The sequence below is a fragment of the Larus michahellis genome, chromosome 8, assembly GCF_964199755.1.
Source record: "Larus michahellis chromosome 8, bLarMic1.1, whole genome shotgun sequence".
Classification (NCBI taxonomy): Eukaryota; Metazoa; Chordata; class Aves; order Charadriiformes; family Laridae; genus Larus; species Larus michahellis.
The window spans coordinates 29,900,186-29,914,399 of NC_133903.1; the positions used below are offsets into that span (position 1 = coordinate 29,900,186).

The 14,214-nt window shown below is 41.3% G+C and overlaps 2 protein-coding genes across 18 annotated transcripts in view; one reads left to right on the forward strand and one right to left on the reverse strand.

Moving 5' to 3' along the window:
* RC3H1 (ring finger and CCCH-type domains 1) overlaps positions 1 to 2,365 on the reverse strand; it is a 78,175-nt gene extending 75,810 nt beyond the window's left edge. For 11 of the 16 annotated variants that reach the window (XM_074598599.1, XM_074598594.1, XM_074598603.1 and 8 more), the window contains exon 1: positions 2,173 to 2,362. The gene's annotated coding sequence lies outside the window, so the exon portion shown is untranslated. Of the gene's footprint in view, positions 1 to 2,172 lie in introns of all 16 variants that reach the window. The other 5 variants (XM_074598605.1, XM_074598600.1, XM_074598590.1 and 2 more) reach the window with 1 other exon arrangement.
* Positions 2,366 to 2,406: 41 nt separating this feature from the next.
* The window catches only part of RABGAP1L (RAB GTPase activating protein 1 like), a 258,432-nt gene continuing 246,624 nt past the window's right edge, over positions 2,407 to 14,214 (forward strand). Inside the window, exons 1-4 of one of the 2 annotated variants that reach the window (XM_074598608.1) lie at positions 2,407 to 2,526; positions 4,582 to 4,675; positions 6,522 to 6,602; positions 8,649 to 8,706. The gene's annotated coding sequence lies outside the window, so the exon portion shown is untranslated. Of the gene's footprint in view, positions 2,527 to 2,568; positions 2,987 to 4,581; positions 4,676 to 6,521; positions 6,603 to 8,648; positions 8,707 to 14,214 lie in introns of those variants that run through there. The other variant, XM_074598609.1, reaches the window with a different exon arrangement.

Sequence of the window (14,214 nt, forward strand, 5' to 3'; positions counted from 1 at the left end):
TCTCAGCTTCTGCAATGCTTAATTCAACAAGATTGAAAATGGTTTCCACCCAGATTGCTGGTGAATCACTGGCAACATGGCAGAAGTTTCCAAAAGCAATCCTGTTAATGTCTGTTTATCTGTTTTAGCATGATGTCGTGGTTTAGGCCAACCAGGACACATGACCACTTTTATATAATAATACACTTGTCCTAAGATACCCAGAAATGAAACCCTGACATATTAATGTACAATTTCTGGATTCAAACATTCATCTTTTTACTGGAACATCAGTCTTTAAAATCATTATCAGCACAGAATAGTCTCATCATTAAGTTTCTAAAATATTTTGCTTTAAACTAAGCTAGTTTGGATACAAAGCTGACAAAAAAAAAACCACGCCAGAAAACATTCAAGTAACTTCCCACTCATCTCCATTAAGGTTACTGCTGCTCAGAAGTGATTGACGAGCACACCACTCAAGTCTCTGGTTGTCAAAACAGACTGCACTGATGGTACCTGCATTTCTAAATTTCCCTCAAAGCAGCCTGTCAAGCTGCCTGCTTTGACAGAACCTTTTCTGCGACAGGAAGGTAAAGCGATAAGCTATTACTGGGAAAAGAAAAGGTGCCTAACTGATAACGTCTGCTTCTATTTATGTTAGCGGAAACCATAATTTCATACCAACATCGTGCATTAATGGACTGAAGAAAGCCATGGTGCTACTGGTGAAGCTTAGAAACCATCAATAAGGTACACACTCCTCCTAGGAACACCAAGTTATTTATACAACTATGCAGTCTCTTACTATCTTCACTGATTTTAAACACAGAAATAGACATTTTCAGTTGATAAAAACTAACGCCCACCAAATCCTTTTAAGCCTGAAAGGGGTAAAAAAGGTAAAGTTTAGGAACACATTCATTTCTGCCTCATAGTACTGCTGTGTTACCTAACAACTCTATAGCTCTATGACATGAATCAAGTAAAAATACTGAATTTAACAACTGCGTTTCTCTTCCAAGCAGAGTGATTAGAAGATAAAATTGCTAAACCAGTTACAATGATTAAAGCAGCTCTGCAACAACCAACCTGAACACCCTTGGACCTTTTAATCGTTTTTGCAAGTTTTTTTTTTATTTTTAATTTATTTTTACTTCAGCCATTTTCAATATAGTAAAAATACACAGAAAACAGTAGGTGCCACCAGAGGAACAGAAGATTTTTCATTCACACTCGACTGAAATTAGAAAAACAAGAGAGCTGCTCTGAGGAAAAAGGCATACATGCATGTGTTGAGAAAATTAAATATTCCCAGTTCCTAGGAAAAAAAAAACTGCATCAGTTCCCTGTTTCAAAACGGCACAGGCCTCACAATGGCTTTTGAGGACAAAAACTGACACCAGGACCTTCCCAACCACGCCAAAATACAGGTATACCAACACCACACTCCGGCCAGAAACCTCGCCCGTCTTTGCCCTGTTAATACAACAGCCAAAACAACAAACACCAGGGTGAAAAACTAGTGAAAGTAAGCGGAGTTACTGTTTTGTTTTACCACGATTTCTCCCCACGCAGAGGGAGGCCGGGGGCCACCTCGCTCTTCCCTCAGGCACCACAGACAAAAGAGCGACAACTCGGGGGGTGGGTGTGAGGGGGGTGTCCCCCCCATCCGACGGCGGGAAGAGGGGAGCCCTGGCCTTATTCCCCCCCATTGTTCGTTTCACTATACCGAGTGCGACACGGGGATGCGTTTTTTTCTTCTTTCGAGGCACGCAGAGCCCCTGGAAAAACAACAGCAGACGCAGGCCACACACAAAAGCCGCCTGTCCCTTCCCTGCCATAGCCTGAGGCGATGCCGCCTCTTGCACCCTCCACCCCCCCGCCGGGCCGAACCCAGGCGCCGGGCTCTTCCTACCCTCCTCCGCACCGGGGACGGCGGCCTCCGCAGCCCCCTCTCTGCCCGGGGCGCTCGGAAATTGAGCCCGGCAGGAGCCAGAGGCCTAGCGAGGCAGGCAGCAGGCCCGACAGGCAGGCGCAGCGCCCGCCCCTCCGCCTCCCTTCCCCGGGGAGAGGAGCAGAGCCCTCCCGCCAGCGCTCCCCCAGGCCAGCCCCATTGTTCCTCGCACCCCCGGCTCTCCACTCCCCACAGCCCAGCTCGGCAGCGGGGGGCAGAGGAGACAGCGCACTCACCACACGGGCCGGGCTCCCCGCAGCGGCCACCACCCCCCTCAGCTACGGCACACGAGGGCGGCCACAGCGCCCTGCTCCTCCAGCACCCGCAGACCCCGGGGCCCCCCCAGAGCCGTCGCCCGCTGCCACCCCTCCGCCGCCGCTGCAGCAGCGGCCATCTTGTGCGTCGGCTACCTCCCCGCGCCGCCTCGCCGCTGCCGCCCGCCCCTTCCTGCGCCCGGCCCCCGGGCAGGCGGGGCGGGACCGAAAGAAAGAGCCGAGTCACGGGCTGGAACGCCGGGAGGGCTCGATGGGGGTGCCGTCAGTTCCTCTCAGGGATGGTGTGTGCTTCCCGCCGCTCTCCCCGCCTTTTGGGTGGGTTTTTTTGCTCTTCTACCTCATTTTCTCGTCGCCCGTGATCACAGCAGGCGTTGCGAGGCTACGGGGATGTTCCTAACGCGAGGTGTAGCCTGAGGAGCTCTCTGCCTGTTCAGGGCCTCCCAAAGCCCCCGGCCCGCCATTTTCTCTCCTTCAGCGCCCGCAGTGGGGGGGTGTGGTGTGTGGGGGTGTCCTCTATTCGGGGTACATCGTGGTTCACTTCGTCCTCACTGTGACTGCCTCATGCCATCAAACCTTCAGGGCTTGGGGGTTGGTTTATTTTCTTACTGAGAGGGAAAAAGTCTCCAGGTGGCTGTGCAGGGAAAAGACCCTGTTGTTTTGCCTACCAGGCCCACGGGAAGGTGCAGGGCTAGGCTTGCCGTGGGAGAAGGTACCCTATAGGTTTCTCTGCTGTAGGACACATTTAATTCATCCTCAGCCTCAACCAGCACCACAGGTAAGATGTATTGGGGCCCTGCCAAGCCTTCCTGTATCACACAGTAGATGAACTACAGTTGGGCTACAGAAGAAATTTTAAAGTGAAGTTGTAAAATGCCTTATGAGTATTGATGATGACTTGCTGCATTTAGTTGGCACATATTGATAGTTTTAAAGTGCTTTGAGAACTAACCATTTAACACCAGGATATTTCAAGGTAGCATTAAACTAATTCCAGTTTTATAAGAACATGAACTGTGGTATAAAATACTAGGAAATTTGTCCAAATTTATTTCCAAATTTAACAACAAAAGCAGGGTGCAGTGGTTCTGTCCTATTCCCCATGTATTTTGTCATGTCTGTGCCCAGCTGGAGGCTCTGCGGATCAATGGAGATGCGAAGCCATCGGGCAGGATGCTGCATATGGAATCACTGCGCTTCTAAATACTTTATAACACTGTAAGGATGCATGCACTGTATTATCAGTTCAACATCTGAACTGTAGAGGACTACGTGACCTGGAGATGCCATTAAAACAGTGCAATGTCAGGTCAGAAGGAACCAGGCTCAGAACCAGGGGTTTGAGGCAGTGACCTGCAAAAGGAAGCTGGGTTGTGACATGCAGACCGAAACACGGAAACAAATAATAAAACTGAACTCCTGGACATGAGGGAAAGTCGACACAGGGGAAGTTTAATCTTCAGCTCCTATTTCTGAGTTTTTATTGATTGCAGACAGATTTTCATGTTAACTTTACAAGAAATGTGGTGATAGTAGCAAAATGTGTTATTTCTCTCAGTTTTACTAAGGAATTGTCTTTATTTAGTCTTCTCCACCAAAACAATTAAGCTTAATGCTTAACAAGGATTAGCGATTGAATAAAATAATACCAGAACAGCTATTAAATGAATTTCTGAAAACAGGGTTTTCTTGCCATATTCACAGGCATTTGGGATCTTACGAACACAGAAGACTAAGATCTTTACAAGGACCACATTTAACTTACTATGAGTTACAAAAGAAGTGTAAATTGGGAAGTTTAATGTGGAATTGTGAATCTTAAGCATTATGCCTGTTTTAGTGTTATTTCAAGGAGATTAACAGGAAAGATTTATTAGTCTACAAACAGAAATATAAACTAGCCAATGTTTGTAAGCATCAGAATCCTTACACAATAAAATATCTGAATGAATGATTTAATCAAGAATATCATAGTTAGCCAGATTTAGAAGTCAGGGATGATCACAGATTAGTACAGTATTACACTTTTATCATTATCATTGTAATACTTCCTACAATGCCCCAATGAAACATTAATACCACTTGTTCTTAATGACTGTGTAAATTATGTAAGAGTCTTTGTCCTGAAGCACAATCTTTCATATAACCAGTAGGCAAATTGCAGCACAGTTTGTTTAAAAAAAACAAAACAAAACAAAACACAACACGAATCATTATACTCCATCTAATTACTCCTCCCTTGGAAATGAACTACTAGGTAGTATCTCTGCATGTTATTCTAGATCAATTTAATTATCATCTTCACCTGTTATTCTGATTTAAACCTGTACGTACCACAGAAAATTTTCAATCAGCAATTGCCATCTTTTGCAGATTCCTCTTCTAAATGTTATGCTATAAACGTGAACCTTACTGAAGTTATTAGTATCCTGTTTGGATGCAGAAGCCAGCACTAGGAACTAAAATGGTAGGTGTTCTCTGCAACCTTTGTTTAAAGTCACAGAAACTAGAAATGGTCAAGGCCTGAGGACATCCTCTTACTTCCTGGTTTATAGCAGGTGGCTGTACACAGTACATAATTCTGCTGTTTTGTTCAGTCTGGTTTTTAATACACCAATCTGGAGACTTCTACCACTTCCTATACTTGGTTCCTGTATATAGTTCCTATATTGCTGAAAAGTTTTCATTTTCAGGTAGCTTATGTTTTCCCTCAGGAATTCTGTTACCACTTAGCAAATAGTGTTACCAGTATTTACTTGGTAACAACAATTTTCAGTATTACAACATAGTTTACCACAGTACTGCATTGTTTAAATTTAAAGAAGTGGGATCTGAAATGACCTATGGTTCTTACTAAGTAACATTGCAAGGATGAGTACGTTAAATCTTAAACCCCATTTTAGACCTCCATGAGAGTAACACTTTTCTAATGATTATTCTTTATTCTGGATTTTAAAAGTTCAGAAATTCGTAGATGAGTTTTTTCTCTCTTTGTGAACTGATCCCACTAGGTACCTAGATTATTTTTAATGTCTACTTTCTCCACTTATGCAGCATTTCTTCCTGCATGACATGCCACTTTATCATACGAAACACAAAGCAGTATTTGCTTTTAAGATTACTGTTTTCATATCTCATTTCAGCTTATTATTAAATCTGCTGTAATTTATCTCCAGTTATTCACATTGTTCTTTCTTTTATGTCCTTAAAACCCCAAGGGAATTAGTTTTGATTCTACAACGTATTGTCGCAATTTTCCAGTGCTGCTTTTTCTTTTTTTCCTTCCAAAAAGGGGATAACACATAGGCATGGTTCTCGGATTTTACATTTGTGGTCACCCTAGTAATGTTCTTTAGATCATACATTAGAAATGAATCCCGTATTAGCCTGTATGACTGAGAGCAATAGGTAAAATACCAGTGTAACTGTCAAATCATATCATCTCATGATTCAATTTTTATATTACTCTTTCCATATAAACTGATACAAAACTGTGGTAACAGAATAGCTGTCTTCATAAAAAGAAATTATTTTTCTAATGTGTTGGCAATGTTTCGGTTTGCTGTTTTAGTTATCTGCATGACCTGTAAAGCTGATAATAATGGAAAATTTCTCATTTCGAAACCTGTGATATCAGAATGAAAGGCAAGAATTAAATATTTTTCCAGCTGGCTGAAAGCATTTAAAAAAAGTCCTTGTTATTTCACACTCTTGCATATATTACATAAAATAAAAGATAACAAAAAAGAAAATCTTTAGCACTTTTTTTTGTGTGCTTGACTATCACGTTAGTGAAACCTAAATTTCCTGCATTTTCATAAGATTACACTGACTAGAAGATTGAAGCATATCCACCCAACATAATCATTGCAAAAAATCCCAAAACTTGTTAAAGAGTATGCTGAATATCACCCAAGCCCATGTAATTCAGATGCAACTTTTAGAACTAGTTATATATGCTTGTTTTAAAATAATAATAACATGAAAGCAAAATAATAATAACATGAAAGCAAAATAAAGTGTTCCACTGTGGAAGGACATGCTCAGTATCTTGACCATAACCTGTAAGGTTTAGATTTCCTTTATACAACAGAAGCTTGAATTATGTAAAGGAATGTGAGGTGCATAAGTATAAAATTCCTTCATGAATGCTTCTTTCTCAACCACTCAGTTTGCATGAGCAAATAATGCTGTATAACCCACCAAACACTATCAGATTTGTTTAAAATTTTGTAAAACTTTTTGCAGTTATTCGATGCTATAAGTAATAGATTTGCAGAATATCAGTCAGTTTTTAACATTTGTGTTTTCAGGCTGCTAGGAGTGCAAAAAAATCTATATGAAGATACCCTGTGGCTTCAGCTGCTGTGAAAAAGGAGGAAATGATAAGGAAGGTAAAAACTTCCCTTTGGTTAGAAGTTTCACTCAGCTGTCCCATCTCGTTATCCTCTTTGTCCTACTGGCATTTAGGGATGTGATATGCTGACATAGTAGTATGTGCCACAGATCCTCATGGTACTCCTTACTGCCTTTCTGCTTGTATGTAATTCCTGGTTTGCTTCGATCACAGTGCTTCCAGCGTCATTCAGCAACAACTCTCTCTAAGCGTGACAAAAATTTTGAAGCATTATAAAGTACAAGGATTCGCAGCATAACAAGAATGCAGACCCACTTGGAGGCTGCGAGGGTATTAGAGATCTAGTATTCACCGGGCAGAGGAAGTCAAAGTCACTACCGCATACTTGTTGTTCTGGTGCCCTCTGCTGAAATAACCATCTGTTTAGCTTCTGAATCTGCCCCCTGGGTAGGGTCTAGAGCCTCTGCCAAGAGCCGTGTGCTGCCACCTTTTTATCTTGCACCTTAGTTCCTTTTTTAATTTCCTTTTCTATTCTGTCTCAACAAAAAGGAGAAGTATGACCCTTTATTTCCTTTCCTTCCTTCAGTGGTACTTACGTTGAAATTTGTTCTTTTCTCTTCCTTTATAATATTATTGCATCACATTTTACAACAGCCTTTTATTGAGCTTAGCAAAGTAACATATGAGTTGAGACGATAAAGAATTAAGAAAATTACATTTCATAAGAATTCCAGCTCGGGTGAGTGTATAATACTGAGAGCCACCTAAATTAACCAGGTAGTTTTTGTTCCTTTCTGGCAGATTTCCTCATGTAAACCTGGGGGAAGGTGAAAGACAGGTAGGGCAATACAGTCAGCATGGGTTTTCTATGGTAAGTCAGTACCCTTGTTTAGCTGCACATAAAACCACAACCTTATTCTCACTTTGCAGGGGAAGCTAAACTGTAGAGGTTAAGCAAATTTTCAGGTTCATATAGCAAGCAGCGGCAAGATGAGGAATAAACCCCATGGTCTGGTCTTCTGTTCCAACCACTACACCTTATGCATCCTCCACACTTGTGCAAGTTACAGTAATTACATTATGACTGAACTGCTTTCTGAGTAATTTTTCCAATCAAATTTCCCAGGTAGAGCACTCATACTTCTGCAGTAAAAGAAAACATGCTGACGATTTCCAGGAGTTACTCTTGCTTAGTATTGCCCGTAAAGACTCAAAGTTTTGTACCGGTTTGGTTTGGGAACACCTGATAGAAGACTTGCCCAGTGCACCTTCCAACAAATGGGACTATCAGTTCCCACAGGAAAATAAAAGTAAAGGACTAAGTAAGCCTTAGCTAATCCTAACGTACAAATAACTGCATAAAGTCAGTTTAGGTGTTTTTATATTAGTGTGGATCTCAAGTAGCTGCTGCTTATTCAGATCTCAATTCTAGCAGTTTTTAAAAAGTATATTGTCCCCGTAGTTGCAGAGGGACATTTTTTACATTTCATCCCGTGGTGTTTTTTGAGAAGAGACCTATAAACAAAAATCAATTTTGTTTAGTTAAGCTGAAATTATTTTTCAGAGATCATAGCTGTATGGTAATTTCCTTTATTCTTTTACCAGATTCTACATATCATGTCTACTTTGACAGGCAAATTCTCACACATGCAAAATCCTACCTTTTTGCTGCGAACTTCCTCCTCCACTTTTAAATTTCTCTTCAGCACAGTATTCTGTTTCTGTCTCTCATTACTGTACTGGTAAACAGCTGTTACACACCATTCCAGCAATTCAATTTCTGAATTGCAGATGTACAGTATAATTTGTTCCTATTGTGAATGTTCATCTGTTTTTGGTAAAGTGTCGTCAAGAATTACATCATTGATCCTAACCTTGAAAGATTATTATTTTTTATTATTTAGTGTTCTAACTATTGAAATTATTTTTTAGTTTGGTTGAAAAGAACACAGGTTTCATAAAAGAAGTTGGTATCTTTTATTGTTAATAAAATAACTATTTTTTCAAATGTGTTGATTTGTTGGTTGAAGGCTATAGTAATCTGACATGCCAGGTGATGCTGCCTACTCTACTTTGATTCCAGCAGGTGAAGGAGGTGGCATTTACATAAGAAGAAAAAGGAAATTCACTAAAGGGAATCAGTAAGTAGAACTAAAAATAATAAATAATAGTGGAATTAGCTCTCATTACCAGATAGGAAGAGATAGTAATTGTGGTTTGGCTAGTTAACTACTTTTGGTGTTATTTTTCTACATAAGCTACTGATATAGTTGCTAAAGAAGCAACAGTGAAAGGATAAGAACATACTGTGAGCACAGATGGAGCTTACATTGAGGCACATGGAAGGCTACAGTACAGGCAAAAGTTTTAGCCTGTTAACAAATCCAAAATATTTTGAGAAGCACGCTTTCTGTTCTCTTAGGGAAGTTTCTCACTGTCATACATAAGGCCACAGTTTCTCCAGTCTATTTGTCTCCAATGCTTTTGGTGTCTGGTGGCTCTAGTCAGCAGACACATGCTACCTGCACGTAAAAACAGGAGTCAGAAAGCAAGTTGTTCATCTTCCTCGTAAAGTCCTTGGTCTTTATAACTTGACTGTAGTTGAACTTCAGTTCAGCAATTTGATATGGGAAGGTTGTTTATGTTTCGGTTTATCACTGTCTCTCCCAGGCAGCAGCTTTTCTTATCAGTGTTTCCATTAACACAGTGTTCTGCAAAAAAAAAGAGCAAAAAAAGGAGTGTCCTCTATTTTCATACACAAAAACCACCCTCTCCTTAGATTTCCTTGCACAGGAAGTACATATCCATATTTACACTTATTTGCATATTAAATAGACAAGATAAAACTGTTTCTACCCTACACAGGTGAGTCAAACATTGAAAACCAGTTGAGAGCAAACATATGCATTCGCTGATCTCTCAGGTGTAACATCTACAACTCACATGTGTCAGCAGGCAGAGGGTGAAACAAACAAAGACAAAGTGTCTTGCGCTTCTCAAGCTCACAAATCTAATGGAGAATCCTGTGAATGCAATATTAAAATTCTAAAAATCTGACCCTCAGTCTACCTTGCAATGTTAGCTGCTGAAAGAAAAAAAACAGAGATACAAACTATATCATACAGTCATTTAGGTTGGAAAATCATCGAGTCTGCCTAATCACATTATTGGGCTGTCTGGTGTCTTCCGGCTGGGAGATTCTCGTTGGTCTATCTAGAATGGGTTTCTCCTGCTCTTTGGGTCTCGTGCTGCCCAGTATTTGTTTCCTTGCCTCTATGTACTCTGCCTCCCTTTGCGCCAAGGATTTCACAGGGAAGGCTGGTCTGCTGGTGGAGTTGGGATTACTAAGCATGTCATTCGTTGTCAGCTTCTGTAAGATCTGGACCTGCTGGGGAGGACCTGAAGGAAGGCTGGCTTCCTGAATCACAACTGGCACTTCAGGAGGAGATTTTGACTTCCTACTTTCCTTCTGCATGATCTTCAGTTTCTTTTCCAGCTGTCTGCTGGCCACTTCCTCCCAGCTCTAGGCAACTTCATCCAAAAGAGTGTGCCATGACTTGGCTGAAGGAGATTTCTCCCCCCATTGCAGGAGGGAGTCAGCCCTTTGGCAGGCATGAGGGTCACACAGAACTCAAGCACTGCCTTCCTGGCAGCCACAGCCCCAGGGGAGGCAGGAGGTAACAGTGGGCCTGGGGCGGTAATTGTGACCCTGCGGGGGACAAAACCCCGGTTTGGGGCAGACACCCCTCCAGGGCTGCGGGCATTGGGCATCTGTGCCGGGTCTTTGCCCCCCTCCTGGCTATGGGGTGTCCCTCTAGGTCCTTGCCCACGGTGCCTAGGCTAGGGCAAGTGAGGCTGGGGGCAGATGGGGGCCATAGGGCAGATCAGGGGCTCTGGGGGGAAAACGTGTGGGCAGGAAGTAGGGTCAATGGCCCTCACCCAGTGGCAAGTAACCCCCCCAATGGTAAATCACACCCCCAGGGGTAGATACACCCTGAAAGGGCAAATCTTCCCCCCAGGGAAAATGCCCTGCCAAGGGGAAGGTATCCCCCCAGGGGCAGATACCTCCTCCCCTTGTGTAATCCCCCACCCAGGGGCACATACTCCCCGCAGGTGCAGATGCCTGTAGCAAGTGATGCCTGAGCTCTGTGTGGGGCAGCTGAGAGGGGTAAATGCCCCCTCTCTGGCCTGGAGGATGGGCAGATCCTGCCTCTGGGGCAGGAGCCAGGGCAGAGCCGGGGGCCATGAGCTGAATTGTCACTGCAGGGCTCAGGACCAAACTGTAGAGAAGTTTAGAATAAACAGCAACTATCAATAAATTCATTTGTAATAAATAACAACCACATTATAAAATAGATTATCTGTATTCTGTTCTTGATTATGTGGACAAGTGTGTTTATTTGGGGCTGTGTCACTGTTTAATTAGAATATTTGAAATGTGCTGAACGTCTTTAATGCATCAAACTTAACTTCTCCACAGTTTGTATCTAGAAAGTCTCAATAATTATTCAAAAAGTTAAATGCTTCCCATAAAGTTCAGGTATTCATTAATTATCTTGAAGGGAATTTGACTCCATTTTACCTTTGGCATATGATGTTTGGCACCAGCCCTATGATTTTAAGGGTATCAAAGCTCCCTAAAGAAAAGTCATTGCATGAGGTATTCCTAAGTATTTCCTTCCAATGCTATTAGTTCTAAAGCTGTAAATCACTCGCTTTTCTGGGTTTTAAACCGTACTCCAGCAGTAAGATCAATATATTAGGCTACTGTGCTCAAACATACTGTAAAGTTGGAAGGCAAGATCCCTGGGATAATGGTAGTCTGCAGGAGAAAAAGACCACAGCAGAATCAGTTATAAACTCTCACTAAAGTTTCATTTTTATTTTGGAAATTCTGATTTAACAAGAATGATACAAACATACAAAAAGTTGCTGGGACTGGGCCATCCATACAAGTTGCACAGTAGTATATTCTAAAATAGATGTGTAAATATGTTTTCCCAGCATTCTTACCCCCAAATTTGGTGGTTTTATTCTGAACTATATACTTTCTTCCTATTATTTATGGGAGTAGGCTTAATTACCTCCTAAATAGGAATTCTCCTAGCCTGTTTCCAGAGCTCGCTGACAGACCCAGTAGTTCCTGGGTTTCTGACACAGAGAGGTCTCTGGCAGTGGCAGAAAGCCTGGTTGTGGGAGGTGCCCATTAGGATCACAGGTTGGACGACCTTGGCTTTCCATTATCCTTCAGAGAAGGTTAAATGGAATTGTCTCTATCGAGACGAATATTTATATGTGAGCTCTGCAGAGGTCAGGTTGTGGAAATTAATACATGTGGACTTTATAGCTCAAATTAAGTGCGCAACTGGATTCCTTTATCACCATCTGTCCAGCAATATTACGCTTCAGCTCCCTGCAGTGGATAATGCAGGAGAGGCCTGGCATTGATTTTTTTTCTTGGTGGATTTTAAAATAAGTGATTTTTTTTTACCAATGTATGGATGCTCTACATCTTCAGGATTTTTATATCTCATAGGATATTAAGCATATGAGGATTTAAGTATGCTAAAAAGTCTCCGTGTTTTAGCTTGAGAGTTCATTATGCAGCAAAAAATTATTTCCATTATAAAACAGATGGGCTGGTGTATTCACTTTTCTCGTATACATAGAGACTGGTTTCTTTACGTCAAATTCTCACATTTTTCTAGGCTGTACATTCATAAGTCTTTGACTTTTCAGATCTTCAGCTGAACTTCTTTCAGTTGTACTTGAGTATGACTCAAGGTCAAGTTGTCCAGACTTCTGGTAGTTTTTTCCATTCTCCACAGAGATGTCTGTAACTGAAAGGAGGTGCCCCAAACTGTTCTTCACCAAAAGCCTTTTTGAGCTCATTGGAGTGGAAGAATTATTTTGCTCTTCCTGTGTTTGACAGTCTTTTTCTACATTTCAGTAAAGCACTCACATTTTTTTGTAACACCAAATCACTGTTGACTCATTTTCTATTTGTGAACTGCTATGAACCAAGACTTCTTTCTGTAAAGTAACTGCTTAGACACTTTGACTCCATCTTATGTTTTTGCAGTCAATTATTCCCAGCTATACATAATAGTTGCTCACCTTATTGGATTAAATCCTATTTACTTCAGATCTTTGTTCCAGCTTGTCATTATTTGTTCAATTCTAATTATATTTACTAAAGTGCTTGCAGCTCTCACCTGAACAGGATATCCTCCACAAACATGATAAAAATATTCTTTATCCTATTGCATCCAGAAGCAGTTCAGGACTCAGGATGTAAGTATCTGGAGATCTCACTTGCTACAAAGTCCTTATTTGATTGTGAATCACTTGACGCTACTTGTGAGTACCATTTTCTAACCATTTCATCTAAGTTTCGTGTAGCTAATGCTCCTCTGTCCTCCTTAGGAGAGTATTAGATGATACCTCATCAGAAGCCATGCTGAAGTCAAGATTCCAGATTTGGTTTTGAGATGTTATTGTTGATTGTTATTAATCTTATCATCCAAGGCCTTACAAATAATTTACTTAATAATTTGTTCCAGTATTTTGCCTTCTACAAAGTAAATCTGATTGGCCTCTCATTCCCAGCCTTTTCTTTCCTTTTTAAGGTAGGCACCATGTTCTTCTTCCTGATCTCGTGGAACCTCAGCTATCTTTTCTGAGTTCGTGAAGGTAATTGCGAATAGCCTGGAGATTGCTCATCCATTTCACTAAATATATTGGCTGAAACTTACCTGGCACATGACTTCTGTAAGCATCTTACTTGAATAGATTCTATTTCTTTCCTTAGTTTAGCTTTTGTTTTTATGTTGCTAATGTTAACTATGTAAGCCATCCGATTACAGGTGACATTTTGGAGAAGAACAAAGCCAAAAAAAAATGAGGCTTTGGTCTTCCTCGCATGACTCGGTAATAGTTTCCTCGCCTACCTGAGGGCAAGTCAGTTCTTCCCTGGTAATCTTGCACGTAAGCTTTTTGTTGTTACGCTCTATGGCTCTTTGATGGTTTCAGCTCTTTTGTATGTTAACCTTTCTGGATTTTCCCTACACCTTACAAGAAACACTTTGTTGTCAGTTTTAATAATTTAAACTAGATTCTGCTTTTTTCAAAAGGTGCAAGCCATTGTAATGGTTTAGATTTTGCCAGACTCTTCTCTTCCTGGCTTTTCTCATTGCCAGGGTCTGTTTGCGGCCTTCATGTTCATTCTATCGGAAATGGCAAACGTTCCAGAGTGTACTTTTCATTAGATTTGGCATTCAGGGGGATTTGGGATTCAAACTGTGAGTTTACTGAAACTTACTTTCTTCAAGTCTGATGGTTTAATTTTTCTTCCTTCCCTTTTGAAGAGTCATTAACTTACCTAAGGGGGGTTGGACTAGATGATCTCCAGAGGTCCCTTCCAACCCTATGATTCTAATGACCACTGTCACCCATATAGTCTCCTAAATTCCTTTCTGAGTAGGTATCTTGCTATTTCAAGTCTCATTATCACCAGTTCCTATGCTTTGGATGATTTTATTCAAATTAAAGTACCATGCACTTAATCTTTTTCGTTTGAGGGTTGCTAACGGGTCTTTGCTGTGACAGTGTTCTCTACCTTTCCTTTTTGCCATTATCCAAATATTTTC